General features: G+C 43.0%; 1 protein-coding gene across 1 annotated transcript in view; it reads right to left on the bottom strand.

Annotated features, from left to right (window-relative positions):
• MYBBP1A (MYB binding protein 1a) overlaps positions 1 to 15,551 on the bottom strand; it is a 203,715-nt gene that overhangs the window by 107,318 nt on the left and 80,846 nt on the right. The window lies entirely within an intron of this gene.

Here is a 15,551-nt window from a genome sequence, read left to right as displayed (position 1 = left end):
AACATGTTAAACAGGCATAAACTTGATAACAAGTACAAAAAAAACGTTTTAAAATAAAACCGTTACTGTCACTTTAAATTTTAAACTGAACACACTTTATTACTGCAATTGCGAAAAAACATGAAGGAATTGTTCAAAATTCACCAAATTTTCACCACAGTGTCTTAAAGCCTTAAAAGTATTGCACACCAAATTTGGAAGCTTTAACCCTTAAAATAACGGAACCGGAGCCGTTTTTAACTTTAACCCCTTTACAGTCCCTGGTATCTGCTTTGCTGAGACCCAACCAAGCCCAAAGGGGAATACGATACCAAATGACGCCTTCAGAAGTCTTTTCTAAGTATCAGAGCTCCTCTCACATGCGACTGCATGTCATGCCTCTCAAAAACAAGTGCGCAACACCGGCGCGAAAATGAGGCTCTGCCTATGATTTGGGAAAGCCCCTAAATAATAAGGTGTCTAAAACAGTGCCTGCCGATATTATTATATCAAAATACCCAGATTAAATGATTCCTCAAGGCTAAATATGTGTTAATAATGAATCGATTTAGCCCAGAAAAAGTCTACAGTCTTAATAAGCCCTTGTGAAGCCCTTATTTACGATCTTAATAAACATGGCTTACCGGATCCCATAGGGAAAATGACAGCTTCCAGCATTACATCGTCTTGTTAGAATGTGTCATACCTCAAGCAGCAAGAGACTGCTCACTGTTCCCCCAACTGAAGTTAATTGCTCTCAACAGTCCTGTGTGGAACAGCCATGGATTTTAGTGACGGTTGCTAAAATCATTTTCCTCATACAAACAGAAATCTTCATCTCTTTTCTGTTTCTGAGTAAATAGTACATACCAGCACTATTTCAAAATAACAAACTCTTGATTGAATAATAAAAACTACAGTTAAACACTAAAAAACTCTAAGCCATCTCCGTGGAGATGTTGCCTGTACAACGGCAAAGAGAATGACTGGGGTAGGCGGAGCCTAGGAGGGATCATGTGACCAGCTTTGCTGGGCTCTTTGCCATTTCCTGTTGGGGAAGAGAATATCCCACAAGTAAGGATGACGCCGTGGACCGGACACACCTATGTTGGAGAAATAAACTATTAACCCCTAAACCGAAAGCCCCCCACATCGAAATATACTAAAATAAACTAACCCCTAAACCTAACAACCCCCTAACTTTATATTAAAATTACAATTTCCCTATCTTAAATTAAATCTTACCTGTCAAATTAAATAAATTAATTTTAAACTAACAATTATACTATTATAATTATTAAATTAAAATTAAACTAACTACCAATTAAACTAAACATTAAAAAAATCCTAACACTACTCTAAAATTACAAAAAGTATCTCATATAAAAAAAAAACAAAAATAACTAAAAATTACAAAAAAAACACTAAATTACGAAAAATAAGAAACAAATTATCAAAAATAAAAAAGAATTACACCTACTCTAATAGCCCTATCAAAATAAAAAAAAAACCCTAGCCTACAAAAAACTACCAATGGCCCTTAAAAGGGCCTTTTGTGGGGCATTGCCCCAAAGATATCAGCTCTTTTACTTGTAAAAAAAAAAAAAAAATACAAACAACCCCCCAGTAAAACCCACCACCACCCCCACAACCAACCCCCCCCCCCAAATAAAATAACTATCTAAAAAAAACCTAAGCTAACCATTGCCCTGAAAAAGGCATTTGTATGGGCATTGCCCTTAAAAAACAGAATTTATGTTTACCTGATAAATTACTTTCTCCAACGGTGTGTCCGGTCCACGGCGTCATCCTTACTTGTGGGATATTCTCTTCCCCAACAGGAAATGGCAAAGAGCCCAGCAAAGCTGGTCACATGATCCCTCCTAGGCTCCGCCTACCCCAGTCATTCGACCGACGTTAAGGAGGAATATTTGCATAGGAGAAACCATATGTTACCGTGGTGACTGTAGTTAAAGAAAATAAATTATCAGACCTGATTAAAAAAACCAGGGCGGGCCGTGGACCGGACACACCGTTGGAGAAAGTAATTTATCAGGTAAACATAAATTCTGTTTTCTCCAACATAGGTGTGTCCGGTCCACGGCGTCATCCTTACTTGTGGGAACCAATACCAAAGCTTTAGGACACGGATGAAGGGAGGGAGCAAATCAGGTCACCTAAATGGAAGGCACCACGGCTTGCAAAACCTTTCTCCCAAAAATAGCCTCAGAAGAAGCAAAAGTATCAAATTTGTAAAATTTAGAAAAAGTGTGCAGTGAAGACCAAGTCGCTGCCTTACATATCTGATCAACAGAAGCCTCGTTCTTGAAGGCCCATGTGGAAACCACAGCCCTAGTGGAGTGAGCTGTGATTCTTTCAGGAGGCTGCCGTCCGGCAGTCTCATAAGCCAATCGGATAATGCTTTTAATCCAGAAGGAGAGAGAGGTAGAAGTTGCTTTTTGACCTCTCCGTTTACCAGAATAAACAACAAACAAAGACAAAGTTTGTCTGAAATCCTTAGTAGCTGCTAAGTAAACTTTGAGAGCACGAACTACATCCAAGTTGTGCAACAAACGTTCCTTCTTTGAAACTGGATTAGGACACAAAGAAGGCACAACTATCTCCTGGTTAATGTTTTTGTTAGAAACAACTTTTGGAAGAAAACCAGGTTTAGTACGCGAAACCACCTTATCTGCATGGAACACCAGATAAGGAGAAGAACACTGCAGAGCAGATAATTCTGAAACTCTTCTAGCAGAAGAAATTGCAACCAAAAACAAAACTTTCCAAGATAATAACTTAATATCAACGGAATGTAAGGGTTCAAACGGAACCCCCTGAAGAACTGAAAGAACTAGGTTGAGACTCCCAGGAGGAGTCAAAATTTTGTAAACAGGCTTGATTCTAACCAGAGCCTGAACAAAGGCTAGAACATCCGGCACAGCTGCCAGCTTTTTTGTGAAGTAACACAGACAAGGCAGAAATCTGTCCCATCAAGGAACTTGCAGATAATCCTTTTTTCAATCCTTCTCGAAGGAAGGATAGACTCTTAGGAATCTTAACCTTGTCCCAAGGGAATCCTGCAGATTCACACCAACAGATATACCAAATTATGTGGTAATTTTTCTGGTTACAGGCTTTCAGGCCTGAACAAGAGTATTAATAACAGAATCTGAGAACCCTCGCTTTGATAAGATCAAGCGTTCAATCTCCAAGCAGTCAGCTGGAGTGGGTCGAACGGACCTAGAACAAGAAGGTCTGTCAAAGGTAGCTTCCATGGTGGAGCCGATGACATATTCACCAGATCTGCATACCAAGTCCTGCGTGGCCACGCAGGAGCTATCAAAATCACCGACGCCCTCTCCTGATTGATCCTGGCTACCAGCCTGGGGATGAGAGGAAACGGCGGGAACACATAAGCTAGTTTGAAGGTCCAAGGTGCTACTAGTGCCTCCACTAGAGCCGCCTTGGGATCCCTGGATCTGTACCCGTAGTAAGGAACTCTGAAGTTCTGACGAGAGGCCATCAGATCCATGTCTGGAATGCCCCACGGTTGAGTGACTTGGGCAAAGATTTCCGGATGGAGTTCCCACTCCCCCGGATGCAATGTCTGACGACTCAGAAAATCCGCTTCCCAATTTTCCACTCCTGGGATGTGGATAGCAGACAGGTGGCAGGAGTGAGACTCCGCCCATAGAATGATTTTGGTCACTTCTTCCATCGCTAGGGAACTCCTTGTTCCCCCCTGATGGTTGATGTATGAACTTGGCCCTCGCTAGCTGAGGCCAAGCTTTGAGAGCATTGAATATCGCTCACAGTTCCAGAATATTTATCGGTAGAAGAGATTCTACCCGAGACCAAAGACCCTGAGCTTTCAGGGATCCCCAGACCGCGCCCCAGCCCATCAGACTGGCGTCGGTCGTGACAATGACCCACTCTGGTCTGCGGAAGGTCATCCCTTGTGACAGGTTGTCCAGGGACAGCCACCAACGGAATGAGTCTCTGGTCCTCTGATTTACTTGTATCTTCGGAGACAAGTCTGAATAGTCCCCATTCCACTGACTGAGCATGAACAGTTGTAATGGTCTTAGATGAATGCGCACAAAAGGAACTATGTCCATTGCCGCTACCATCAAACCTATCACTTCCATGCACTGCGCTATGGAAGGAAGAGGAACGGAATGAAGTATCCGACAAGAGTCTAGAAGTTTTGTTTTACTGGCTTCTGTCAGAAAAATCCTCATATCTAAGGAGTCTATTATAGTTCCCAAGAAGGGAACCCTCGTTGACGGAGATAGAGAACTCTTTTCCACGTTCACTTTCCATCCGTGAGATCTGAGAAAGGCCAGGACAATGTCCGTGTGAGCCTTTACTTGAGGAAGGGACGACGCTCGAATCAGAATGTCGTCCAAGTAAGGTACTACAGCAATGCCCCTTGGTCTTAGCACCGCCAGAAGGGACCCTAGTACCTATGAGAAAATCCTAGGAGCAGTGGCTAATCCGAAAGAAAATGCCACGAACTGGAAATGCTTGTCCAGGAATGCAAACCTTAGGAACCGATGATGTTCCTTGTGGATAGGAATATGTAGATACGCATCCTTGAAATCCACCTTGGTCATGAATTGACCTTCCTGGATGGAAGGAAGAAGTTTTCGAATGGTTTCCATCTTGAACGATGGAACCTTGAGAAACTTGTTCAAGATCTTGAGATCTAAGATTGGTCTGAACGTTCCCTCTTTTTTGGGAACTATGAACAGATTGGAGTAGAACCCCATCCCTTGTTCTCCTAATGGAACAGGATGAATCACTCCCATTTTTAGCAGGTCTTCTACCCAATGTAAGAATGCCTGTCTTCTTATGTGGTCTGAAGACAACTGAGACCTGTGGAACCTCCCCCTTGGAGGAAGCCCCTTGAACTCCAGAGAATAACCTTGGGAGACTATTTCTAGCGCCCAAGGATCCAGAACATCTCTTTCCCAAGCCTGAGCGAAGAGAGAGAGTCTGCCCCCCACCAGATCCGGTCCCGGATCGGGGGCCCGCATTTCATGCTGTCTTGGTAGCAGTGGCAGGTTTCCTGGCCTGCTTTCCTTTGCTCCAGCCTTGCATAGGTCTCCAGGCTGGATTGGCTTGAGAAGTATTACCTTCCTGCTTAGAGGACGTAGCCCTTGGGGCTGATCCGTTTCTGCGAAAGGGACGAAACTTAGGTTTATTTTTGGTCTTGAAAAGACCTATCCTGAGGAAGGGCGTGGCCCTTGCCCCCAGTGATATCAGAGATAATCTCTTTCAAGTCAGGGCCAAAGAGTGTTTTCCCCTTGAAAGGAATGTCAAGCAATTTGTTCTTGGAAGACGCATCCGCTGCCCAAGATTTTAACCAAGCGCTCTGCGCCACAATAGCAAACCCAGAATTTTTTTTTTCGCCGCTAACCTAGCCAATTGCAAGGTGGCGTCTAGGGTGAAAGAATTAGCCAATTTAAGAGCACGAATTCTGTCCATAATCTCCTCATAAGAAGAAGAATTACTAATAATCGCCTTTCCTAGCTCATCAAACTAGAAACACGCGGCTGCAGTGACAGGGACAATGCATGCAATTGGTTGTAGAAGGGAACCTTGCTGAACAAACATCTTTAGCAGACCTTCTAATTTTTTATCCATAGGATCTTGGAAAGCACAACTATCTTCTATGGGTATAGTGGCGCGCTTGTGTAGAGTAGAAATCGCCCCCTCGACCTTGGGGACTGTCTGCCATCAGTCCTTTCTGGGGTCGACTATAGGAAAACAATTTTATAAATATGGGGGGAGGTACTAAAGGTATACCGGGCCTGTCCCATTCTTTACTAACAATGTACGCCACCCGCTTGGATATAGGAAAAGCTTCGGGGGGCCCCGGGGCCACTAAGAACTTTTCCATTTTACATAGTGGTTCTGGAATGACCAGATAATCACAATCATCCAAATTGGATAACACCTCCTTAAGCAGAGCGCGGAGATGTTCCAACTGAAATTTAAAAGTAATCACATCAGGTTCAGCTTGTTGAGAAATGTTTCCTGAATCTGAAATTTCTCCCTCAGACAAAACCTCCCTGGCCCCCTCAGATTGGTGTAGGGGCCCTTCAGAAACCATATCATCAGCGTTCTCATGCTCTACAGAATTTTCTAAAACAGAGCAGTCGCGCTTTCGCTGATAAGTGGGCATATTGGCTAAAATGTTTTTGATAGAATTATCCATTACAGCCGTTAAATGTTGCATAGTAAGGAGTATTGGCGCACTAGATGTACTAGGGGCCTCCTGTATGGGCAAGACTGGTGTAGACGAAGGAGGGGATGATGCAGTACCATGCTTACTCCCCTCACTTGAGGAATCATCTTGGGCATCATTTTTACTAATTTTTTTTTTTTTTTTTTTTTATGACATAAAATACATATAGTTAAATGAGAAGGAACCTTGGTTTCCCCACAGTCAGAACACAATCTATCTGGTAGTTCAGACATGTTAAACAGGCATAAACTTGATAACAAAGCACAAAAAACGTTTTAAAATAAAACCGTTACTGTCACTTTAAATTTTAAACTAAACACACTTTATTATTGCAATTGCGAAAAAGTATGAAGGAATTGTTCAAAATTCACCAAAATTTCACCACATTGTCTTAAAGCCTTAAAAGTATTGCACACCAAATTTGGAAGCTTTAACCCTTAAAATAACGGAACCGGAGCCGTTTTTATATTTAACCCCTTTACAGTCCCTGGAATCTGCTTTGCTGAGACCCAACCAAGCCCAAAGGGGAATACGATACCAAATGATGCCTTCAGAAAGACTTTTCTATGTATCAGAGCTCCACACACATGCAGCTGCATGCCATGCTGTCCTCAAAAACAAGTGCGCCATACCGGCGCGAAAATGAGGCTCTGACTATGATTAGGGAAAGTCCCTAAAGAATAAGGTGTCTAAAACAGTGCCTGCCGATATAATCATATCAAAATACCCAGAATAAATGATTCCTCAAGGCTAAATAAGTGTTAATAATGAATCGATTTAGCCCAGAAAAAGTCTACAGTCTTAATAAGCCCTTGTGAAGCCCTTATTTACTATCTTAATAAACATGGCTTACCGGATCCCATAGGGAAAATGACAGCTTCCAGCATTACATCGTCTTGTTAGAATGTGTCATACCTCAAGCAGTAAGAGACTGCACACTGTTCCCCCAACTGAAGTTAATTGCTCTCAACAGTCCTGTGTGGAACAGCCATGGATTTTAGTTACGGTGCTAAAATCATTTTCCTCATACAAACAGAAATCTTCATCTCTTTTCTGTTTCTGAGTAAATAGTACATACCAGCACTATTTTAAAATAACAAACTCTTGATTGAATAATAAAAACTACAGTTAAACACTAAAAAACTCTAAGCCATCTCCGTGGAGATGTTGCCTGTACAACGGCAAAGAGAATGACTGGGGTAGGCGGAGCCTAGGAGGGATCATGTGACCAGCTTTGCTGGGCTCTTTGCCATTTCCTGTTGGGGAAGAGAATATCCCACAAGTAAGGATGACGCCGTGGACCGGACACACCTATGTTGGAGAAAGGGCATTTAGCTCTTTTACATGCCCAGTCCCTAAACTAAAAATAAAACCCACCCAAAAAAACCTTAAAAAAAAAAAATAACACTAACCCCCGACGATCCACTTACAGTTCTTGAAGTCCCGCTTGAAGGATCCATCCAGCCGGCGAAGTCATCATCCATGCAGCAAGAAGTCTTCATTCACGCGGCCTCTTCCGTCTTCATCCAGCCGGCGAAGTCCTCATCCAGGCCGCAAGAAGTCCTCATCCAAACGGCATCTTCTATGTTCATCCATCCGGCACTGTAAGTGGATCGTCGGGGGTTAGTGTTAGGTTTTTTGGGTGGGTTTTATTTTTAGATTAGGGTCTGGGCATGTAAAAGAGATAAATGCCCTTTTAAGGGCAATGCCCATACAAATGCCCTTTTCAGGGCAATGGTTAGCTTTGGTATTTTTTAGATAGTTATTTTATTTGGGGGGGGGGGGGGTTGTATTTTTTTTTTTTTTTTTTTACAGGTAAAAGAGCTGATATATTTGGGGCAATGACCCACAAAAAGGAAATTTATGCTTACCTGATAAATTTATTTATTTTACGATATGACGAGTCCACGGATTTCATCCTTACTTATGGGCTATCGCCTCCTGGTCAGCAGGAGGAGGCAAAGAGCTCCACAGCAGAGCTGCATAAATAGCTCCTCCCTTCCCCCCCAACCCAGTCATTCGACCGAAGTTAGGAAGAGAAAGGAAAAGCCAAGGAGTAGAGGTGACTGAAGTTTAACAAAAATAAAAAACCTGTCTTAGAAAACGACAGGGTGGGCCGTGGACTCGTCATATCGTAAAAGAAATACATTTATCAGGTAAGCATTAATTTCCTTTTCTTTTACAAGATATGACGAGTCCACGGATTTCATCCTTACATGGGATACAATAGCAAAGCTATAGGACACGGATGAAAGGGAGGGACAAGACAGGAACCTAAACAGAAGGCACCACTGCTTGAAGAACCTTTCTCCCAAAAACAGCCTCAGACGAGGCAAAAGTATCAAATTTGGAAAATTTGGAAAAAGTGTGAAGAGACGACCAAGTTGCAGCCTTGCAAATCTGTTCAACAGAAGCATCATTTTTAAATGCACATGAGGAAGCCACAGCCCTAGTAGAATGAGCCGTAATTCTTTCAGGAGGCTGCTGTCCAGCAGTCTCATATGCCAAATGGATGATACTCCTCAGCCAAAAAGAAAGAGAGGTAGCCGTAGCTTTCTGACCCCTACGCTTTCCAGAAAAGACAACAAATAATGAAGATGATTGACGAAATTCTTTAGTCGCCTGCAAGTAAAACTTCAGTGCACGAACCACGTCCAAGTTATGTAATAGACGCTCCTTCTTAGAATTCTTAGGATTCAACAGAAGCATCATTTTTAAATGCCCATGAGGAAGCCACAGCCCTAGTAGAATGAGCTGTATTCGTTCTGGAGGCTGCTGTCCAGCAGTCTCATATGCAACACGGATGATACTCTTCAGCCAAAAAGAAAGAGAGGTAGCCGTAGCTTTCTGACCCCTACGTTCCCAGAAAAAACAACAATTAACGAAGATGTTTGACAAAAATCCTTAGTCGCCTGCAAGTAGAACTTCAAGACACGGACTACGTCCAAATTATGTAACAGACGCTCCTTCTTAGAGGAGGGGTTAGGACACAAGGAGGGAACAACAATTTCCTGATTAATATTTTTGTTAGAAACAACCTTAGGAAGAAAACCAGGTTTAGTACGTAACACCACCTTATCAGAATGGAAAATAAGATAAGGAGAATCATATTGTAATGCTGAAAGCTCAGAAACTCTGCGAGCAGAAGAAATAGCAACCAAAAATAAAACTTTCCAAGATAATAACTTAATATCTATGGAATGCATGGGTTCAAACGGAACCCCTTGCAGAACATTAAGAACTAAATTCAAACTCCAAGGAGGAGCAATTGGTCTAAACACAGGCCGGATTCTAGTCAGGGCCTGACAAAAAGATTGAATGTCTGGAACATCTGCCAGACGCTTATGGAGCAAAATAGACAAAGCAAAAATCTGTCCCCTTAAGGAACTAGCTGACAACCCTTTCTCCAATCCTTCTTGGAGAAAAGATAAAATCCTGGAAATCCTAACCCTACTCAATGAGTAGCCCTTGGATTTGCACCAATAAAGATATTTACGCCATATCTTATGGTAAATTTTTCTAGTAACAGGCTTACGTGCCTGAATCAAAGTATCAATGACCGCATCAGAGAACCCCCGCTTAGATCAAATCAAGCGTTCAATCTCCAGGCAGTCAGCTGCAGGGAAATTTGATTCGGATGATGGAAGGGTCCCTGAATGAGAAGGTCCTGCCTCAATGGAAGCTTCCACGTCGGCAGAGAGGACATGTCCACCAGATCGGCATAAGTCCTTCAAGGCCACGCAAAGCGATTAGAATCACTGAAGCCCTCTCCTGTTTGATCCGTGCAATCACCCGGGGAAGGAGAGCAAACGGTGGAAACATATAAGCTAGGTTAAACGACCAAGGCACTGCCAAGGCATCTACCAGTTCGGCCTGAGGATCCCTGGACCTGGATCCGTATCTTGGGAGCTTGGCATTCTGACGAGACGCCATCAGATCCAATTCCGGTCTGCCCCACCTGAGAGTCAGGGTGGCAAAGACCTCAGGATGGAGTTCACATTCCCTCTGATGAAACGTCTGTCTGCTCAAACAATCAGCCTCCCAGTTGTCCACTCCTGGGATGTAGATTGCTGACAGATAACAAGAGTGAGCCTCCGCCCACCAAATTATCTTGGATACTTCTGTCATCGCTAAGGAACTCCTTGTTCATCCCTGATGATTGATGTAAGCCACAGTCGTGGTGTTGTCTGACTGAAAGCGGATGAATTTGGCCGAAGCCAACTAAGGCCAAGCCTGAAGCGCATTGAATATTGCTCTCAATTCCAGAATATTGATTGGAAGTAGAGACTCCGACCAAGTCCACACACCCTGAACCTTCAGGGAATTCCAGACTGCACCCCATCCTAGTAGACTGGCGTCCGTTGTCACTATCACCCATGAAGGTCTGCGGAAGCACGTCCCTTGGCACAGATGATCCAGCGACAACCACCAAAGAAAAGAGAGTCTCTTGTCTCCTGATCCAGATCTATCTGAGGAGACAAATTTGCATAATCTCCATTCCACTGTCTGAGCATGCTCAGATGTAGAGGTTTGAGATGAAAACGAGCAAACGGAATGATGTCCATTGCCGCCACCATCAATCCAATTAAATCCATGCACTGAGCCACTGATGGCCGAGGATAGGACTGAAGGGCTCGGCATGTATTCAGAATCTTTAATTTTCTGACTTCCGTCAAGAAGATTTTCATGGATATAGAATCTATTAGAGTTCCCAGGAAAGGAACACTTTTCTAGATTCACCTTCCACCCATGTCAGTATGAGACCTTGTCAGTTGATAAGACGACGCCTGGATCAGAATATCATCCAGATAAGGCACCACTGCAATGCCCCGCGGTCTGAGAACCGCCAGCAGAGACCCTAGAACCTTCGTGAAGATCCTGGGTGCCGTGGCCAGCCCGAAATGAAGAGCCACAAACTGAAAATGTTTGTCCAGAAAGGCAAACCTTAGGAACTGGTGATTTTTGTGGAAAGGAATATGAAGATATGCATCCTTTAAGTCCACGGTAGTCTCACATTGACCCTCCTGGATCAATGGAAGAATTGTCCGAATCGTCTCCATCTTGAAGGATGGGACTCTGAGGAACTTGTTTAGACTCTTGAGATCTAAACTGGGTCGGAACGTTCCCTCTTTTTTGGGAACCACAAAAAGGTTTGAGTAAAACCCCTGCCCCTGTTCCTGTTTTGGAACGGGACAAAATTACTCCCATAGTGGAGAGGTCTTTTACACAATGTAAGAACGCCTCTCTTTTTATCTGGTCTACCAATAATCGTGAAAGAAGAAAGAAAATAGATAGAGGACGCCAAATGGTGCAGATCATATGAGATAAGAACAAAACAACAGTATGATCAAAGGAATCCTACTCAAAAGTTGTTGCGCACATAAGAGTGCAGTAATCGCAGTCCGGAACCACACGTCGTCCGGTAGACCACAATGGATAGATTACACTGATGGAGGTCCTCGTCTCACCAGGGAGAGTCCAGGGATACCCAAAGCCCAAAAAAAAAAGGAAATATAGTCGGCAGCAGATGGAGAATTTAAAAAATATAAAAATTTAATAAAAATAAAAACAACAGCTAAGCTATTGTTTTTATTGTTATTAAATTTTTATATTTTTTAAATTCTCCATCTGCTGCCGACTATATTTCCTTTTTTTTTGGGCTTTGGCCTGACATATCCATTTGGCTCCTTCTCAAGCACCTTCTTGGACTCCCTGTTTGGATCTTTGGTGCACTGATCCACATCCACTTTATCATCTTGGGTTTCCCTGGACTCTCCCTGGTGAGACGAGGACCTCCATCAGTGTAATCTATCCATTGTGGTCTACCGGACGACGTGTGGCTCCGGACTGCGATTACTGCACTCTTATGTGCGCAACAACTTGTGAGTAGGATTCCTTTGATCATACTGTTTTGTTCTTATCTCATATGATCTGCACCATGTGGCGCCCTCTATCTATTTTCTTCTAGATTGTCCATCTGTGTTCCTGGCATAACACTCTGGAGGAGCAACCTACCTTATGTTGAATTATTGCCTACCACATATATCTTCTGGGTAATATTTGGACTTTGCTGGACCTGATTAATTAACTATATATACTGGACTAATATAGTTCTTACACATCATAATCCTATTGTATATTTCCTTTCTAATTTTGAATCTATCTATTAGGAGTTAGGATATCTATTTGTCACAAAGTATTGTAGCCATATATATCTCTTTACAGTACTTTACCATCCACAGCATTTATGGTAAATATCTATCTCTAAATTGTACTATATTTAAGATTTTATATCGTACCATATCTGCCCTAGGCGCCTCTTAGTAGTACTCTGGTGACTTTGGTGTCTCCAGCTGTACTAATTGTTGTGAAAGAAGAAACCTTCCCCTTGGGAAGGAATTTTTTAACTCCAACTGATACCCTTGAGACACAATTTCCAGTGTCCAGGGATCCTGAACGTCTCTTATCCACACCTGGACAAAGAGAGAAAGTCTGCCCCCTACTAGATCCGGTCCCGGATCGGGGGCCGCCCCTTCATGCTGTCTTGGGAGCAGCAGCGGGCTTCTTGGGTTGTTTACCCTTGTTCCAAGCCTGGTTGGGTCTCCAGACGGACTTGGCTTGTGCAAAATTCCCTTCCTGTTTAGCGGAAGAGGAAGAGGAGACTCCCTTGAAATTTAAAAAAAAAACGAAAATTACTCTGTCTACCCCTCTGCTTAGAGGTTTTATCCTGAGGTAGAAGGTGACCCTTACCTCCCGTAATGTCAGAAATGATCTCCTTCAAGTCAGGACCGAATAGGGTCTTTCCCTTGAAAGGAATAGCCAAAAGTTTGGATTTAGGAGGACACATCCGCAGACCAAGATTTTAACCATAAGGCTCTGCGCGCTAGAATGGAAAATCCTGCATTCTTAGCCGCCAATTTGGCGATCTGAAAGGCGGCATCCGTAACAAAAGAATTAGCCAGCTTAAAGGCCTTAATTCTATCCATTATTTCCTCTAAAGAAGTCTTAGTCTTAAGAGACTCTTTAAGGCTTCAAACCAAAAGGCAGCCGCAGTTGTGACTGGTACAATGGAGGCCGTCGGTTGTAATAGAAACCCTTGATGAACAAATAGCTTTTTTAGGAGACCCTCCAACTTTTTATCCATAGGGTCTTTGAAGGCACAACTGTCCTCAATAGGGATAGTCGTAAGCTTAGCCAGGGTAGAAATAGCTCCCTCCATCTTAGGGATCGTTTGCCAAGAGTCCCGAACGGTGTCAGCTATAGGGTACATCTTCTTAAAAATAGGGGAAGGGGAAAACGGGATACCCGGTCTTTCCCATTCCCTTGTAACAATTTCCGAAATTCTCTTAGGAACCGGAAAGACATCAGAGTAAGAAGGCACCTCTAAGTATTTGTCCATCTTACACAACTTCTCTGGAGGTACCACAATAGAGTCACAGTCGTCCAGAGTCATCAAAACCTCCCGCAGCAACAGACGGAGGTGTGCCAGTTTAATTCTGAAGGACATGGCGTCCGAATCTGTCTGAGGTAATTCACTTCCTGAGTCAGACAGTTCCCCCTCAGAGAAGGCCTCCCTACCCCCCAAATCAGATCCCTGGGAGGGTACATCGGAGATAGCCATCAAAGCATCAGAAGTCGCAGTAACCACATGGGTCTCTGGCCTGCTGTGTTTGCCCTTTAACACTGGCAACTTAGATAAAACTTCTGTGAGAATGGATAACATAACTGAAGCCATATCCTGCAAAGTGAAAGAAGCAGACGCCGTTGAGGAACATGGCGTCGTTTGAGCGGGCGTTAAAGGCTGTGACGCTTGGGGAGAAAGATGCGGCATACCCTGAATCTCATTGGTCTGAGAACATTCTTTAGACATATCTTTATTAAAAAATATTTTCTCTTTACATTGTAAGGCTCTCTCAATACAAGTGTCACAAAGAGTAACCGGGGGTTCCACAATGGCATCTAAACACATGTATGCTGTTCAAGGTCATCCATGATAACATATGCAAAAGCAAAAACTTGGTCAAATATTGAAAAATTAATTTAACAGTAGGACTTAGTTTAAAAACAAAAACTTTGTTGTACTGTGTCTTTAAGAAACAGTCTAACAAAAGACCTATATAGATAATGTGCAGAGATAATTCTGTATATGTATATATATATATATATATATATATATATATATATTTAAATTCCTCTTCCTGCACGATAATAACCTTCACATTAGATTGTGCCAAAAAAAACGAGTCACCCTGCCGCAGCTCTGCTGCGACTCCTACCTGCCCCTACGAGACTAATCGTCAACTGCTAAGATCGACTTCCCTAAGATTGCTTGTTCTATATGCCACAACACGCAATCTTAGAAACCATGAGGAGGATGCGACCGGAACCCAGACAAAAAGAAACTGCGTGGCTAAGCGTGCGATATCAAGCCCCGCCCCTCATGGGCGTAAACACATAACACAAACCCCGGGAAAAAAAGGAAAGAGCCGCCATGTACCAGAACCCTGTACCCACACTTCAAGCATTAAGCCTTGCAGTACAGCGTAATAAAACCGGACCCCTTGCGTCAGCCATCTCTATACTTATTTACTTTATTTAACTAATAAACATAATAGAATAAGCCCCAATAACACAGGTAACCCCTGCGATGTCCCAGCGCTTCTAGGCTAAAACAAAGTGCCAGAATGTCTGGAAGTTAAGCAGTATGTAAGCTCTCCCTTGTTAAAGAGAACACACATACTGTTCAATGTCAAAGGTAGATTACAGTCGACTGAGATATGCTGCATGGCCCCAGAATCAAAGACTGACCTTACCTCCATGCTGAGGAACAGCACAAAATTCTCACAGTGTCAAGAGGTCCACTCTTCCTCCTGAGGTCCTGTGAAGAAATAAGGGTCTTAGTTAAGCTCTCTAAGACCATCACCTCAGAGCAGCAGCGGGGTTAAAAAGCTATAACTGCAGAGGCTGCTCTAATATAAAATAGTACACTTTGGCACAATTTGAAAATAAAAAACACTTGATTGAAGAATCTAAACTAACACCTCACTTTACCTCTTCCTATCACTAACACAGGCAAAGAGAATGACTGTGTTGGGGGGGAAGGGATGAGCTATTTATGCAGCTCTGCTGTGGAGCTCTTTGCCTCCTCCTGCTGACCAGGAGGCGATATCCCATAAGGATGAAATCCGTGGACTCGTCATATCTTGTAAAAGAAAGGCCCTTTTAAGGGCCATTGGTAGTTTATTGTAGGCTAGGGTTTTTTTTAATTTGGGGGGCTTTTTTATTTTGATAGGGCTATTAGATTAGGTGTAATTCT

Source organism: Bombina bombina, chromosome 3 (genome assembly GCF_027579735.1).
Source record: "Bombina bombina isolate aBomBom1 chromosome 3, aBomBom1.pri, whole genome shotgun sequence".
Lineage (NCBI taxonomy): Eukaryota > Metazoa > Chordata > Amphibia > Anura > Bombinatoridae > Bombina > Bombina bombina.
This window is presented reverse-complemented; position numbering and strand designations above follow the sequence as displayed.